The 3,164-nt window shown below is 34.4% G+C and overlaps 1 long non-coding RNA gene across 2 annotated transcripts; it reads right to left on the minus strand.

Annotated features, from left to right (window-relative positions):
• Positions 1 to 896: 896 nt before the first annotated feature.
• Positions 897 to 2,796, minus strand: LOC104091833 (uncharacterized). Of its 2 annotated transcripts, XR_685288.4 has the most exons (3): positions 2,412 to 2,782; positions 1,133 to 1,281; positions 897 to 1,035 (listed from the first exon to the last, which is right to left on the minus strand). It is a non-coding gene; the product is annotated as an uncharacterized lncRNA (long non-coding RNA). The 2 variants fall into 2 exon arrangements; XR_004505882.2 differs by having other exon boundaries at positions 897 to 1,281; positions 2,412 to 2,796.
• Between the last annotated feature and the right edge of the window lie 368 nt (positions 2,797 to 3,164).

Consider the following 3,164-nt stretch of genomic DNA (forward strand, 5'->3'; position numbering starts at 1 on the left):
TTGTCTCTCAGAGAAGTATTTGTTTTGTATTGTTTGGTAAATGGTAAAGCTATAATCTGGTTTGTCTGGGTACGTCAATACATGCTTGAAAGTATCAGGGACGTTTCCTCTTCTACGAGCAGCCTGCCTTATGGTCTACTAGTTTCTCACATCCTGAAAGTCATGAAAGTGGACCTATCTATCTATGTTCTAAAGATTATCTCCAGCACCTATGACAAGACTGCTTTTTTCATGATGGGGTATACTTTAATTGAGGCAACGTGGCTTAAAAAGGACAAAGCATCAGAAGTCATCCCTACTCAGAGCAGTGGAGGACTAAAATATGAAGTCAACAAATTCTCTTCTTCAGACCAACTAATGTTGATGCAGCACAACATTGCAGATATCAAAGATTTACTAACCTCTTTGCAGGAGCAGGTGGACAAGATCAGAGAAGTAACCAAGGAAACCGCGGCAGACGTGGCCAAACTTAGGATCACTCTTCAAGCCACAAGGAGGCAAGGAATCAGGGTCATGCAGGCTGTTTAGGAATGCTTAAGACAATCCTTTTTGCTTTGTGTGATAGTTTAAGACTATTTTCTTTTGGTTGTGTCTGGGATGAGCATTAGTCGACTATGCTCACTATAACTGCTTAGATGTACAAATTTAATGCCTGCTTAGCTAGTACTATTACTGCAAGTAGTTTCTCCTATTTTTTTTAATTGATATCAAAGGGGGAGAAAGAAAGAAAAAAAGTTGCAGGTGTGTTACATGTGAACTACAACTACAAGGTTGCAGGTGTGTTACAACCTTACAGGTGAACTACAAGCTTCTTAAGTGCAGATTCAAATCAACAACCAGCTTAAAGACAGGGGGAGCACACTTGAAAAGAACAGGAAAGTATTCATAATTAATAATGATCAAATATCCATAAAGAAGTCTTGACTAATATTATATTAATATATGCAGATTCAGGTGAAGCAAGCATTTCCAAAAAGGAATGAAGATTCACTCCATAACTATGTATCTTGAACCATTGCCTTACATGTAGCTCACCTGCAAATACAAATAGCAGATTCTGTATGAAGGAAGATTCAAAATGGAAAGGGAACATAATGTAATGAGAGACAACTTGAAGTGTTGTTCCTCTAACCAATAAAGCATGGAGCATGGAAAGCACTCCCTCGATAAATTAATCCAGCCCATCAACTGCTCCTTTCTTCGACAAAGCATGGAGCATGGAAGCACTCCCTAGATCTCGGCTTGGAGCACTCCCTGGATTATTAAATCCAGCCCATCCTTCTTGAAGGAATTAAAGACACGGGTCATGAATCAAATATAAATAAAATATTGTGTGCACCAATCAAAATAAATCATAGCAACTCTCAAATCTGGTCTATAAAAAGACTGGCATACTCAAGGATTAGGTGCGCAACTACACAAACTAATTCTAAACCTTTCTAGTTCTTAGTACAAACACTGTATTCTTGAGTCTACAAGTGTCATAAAAGATAGGAAGAGATAGAACACAAAAAGAGAGTTGTGTCAACATTACAAAAGCTATTATCACTGAATGTTGTTGATGGTGAATGAACCAAAACTATCATCATTGTAACCTATTATCAAAGATTTAAGAAGTCCCTTGTGACCCAAGGGAAACTGGATGTAAGTATCTCACCGGTACTGAACCAGTATAAAATTGATGTGTCCTGTTATCTTTCAGTTTGCTTGGTTTACTTCTCTTTAACTATTCACTGTGCGGACTCTAGTCGACTAAACTCATATTTAGTCAACTAAGCTTTAATCGACCACAATTCACCCCATGTACTTTCACTATGTTCACGTTAGAGGTTAGTATAGAAGTATTGAAGAGCTGATTTGAAATGTTGATTTTCTCTACTTCCTACAGACTAAAGCATGTAAAAAAGCGAAATCTAAAGATGATACAGAGAATCAAACAACTTAGTAAGACAAAAAATAAGTAAAGTGTATAAGGAATGGACAAAAATATTAGGTAGTTCAATCAACGAATTTATTGCTGAAAGATTTTGGGTATATTTATTCTGATCTAGTAAAAAAAAATAAATCAGGTAAAAAGAAGGAAAATCTAATTTAAGCCAAATAAAAGAATAGAGGACAATTGATTGGAAAAAAGGAACTGAATAACATACATATTGGTCTCTTTATGAATTGAATATACACAAATAATATGCCACAACTTGGATAGTTAAAAAAAATCTTAAGGACGTGATAAAAAGTTTATGGCAGATTAAACATGCAGGTAGAAAGACAAATCAGGTTAGAAGAAGAAAAATATAATTTACCGCAAAGAAAATAAAAGAACACATACTATAATAAAGTGTTCATTAATTTAAGCAGAATAGTATATGATTTTGTATTGAAAATCAGTAAATAGTTATAAAAGTTCATACCATTGTTATTCGAGGAATATTTTGGTCGTTCTTTGTTCCGTATGCATATTCTATTTTTTCTTGCGAGTTTCTTCAATTCTTCCATGCCAAAGTGCCGTACAAACTGATTTTGCTGTGAGAAGTTTAGATAATATTGGAATTTTTGTGGAGTCTTTCGGCAGATATCAGATTGTGTTGTGAGAAATTTTCAAGTAACTCTGAAGCAACCACAACAGGATTGAGAACAACACTATTTCCTAAGAGAAATTAAGGTACTGTAGACAAACCTAGAATCATGAAAACCTTCGATTCATATATTGTCGTTGATATTGGTAGTTGACCGAACTTTGCGGAGAGAAACTTAATTTGGTGTGACAAGTTGTAGAGTAGTTGAGGTTGCGCCTGTTTTTTGTTTTCATGAGGTTTTTTTTTTTTTATTTTCAGTCCTTTTTAGTGAAGTAATATTTTTATTTTAATATATGTTCCACAAACATTTTTTGGTATCTATTCTGGAAAAAAGAAAATTCTCTTAAGTACACCAGGGAAGTTAATTTTTTATATAACAAATATATTTCCTATTAATTTAAGGAGTTAGCCCATAACAAAACTCTACCAATAAAAAAATCAGTAGGACATCCTTAGAAAGATAGAAAATTCAGGACGATTAGAACATATTTCAGTAGGACTCCATTTTGCGAATAAAAAGAATTGATGATTATATAATGGAAGCTGGAGCAGACGGTTAGTAGTCATACATATACATACCAATAATGT

Source organism: Nicotiana tomentosiformis, chromosome 9 (assembly GCF_000390325.3).
Source record: "Nicotiana tomentosiformis chromosome 9, ASM39032v3, whole genome shotgun sequence".
Lineage (NCBI taxonomy): Eukaryota > Viridiplantae > Streptophyta > Magnoliopsida > Solanales > Solanaceae > Nicotiana > Nicotiana tomentosiformis.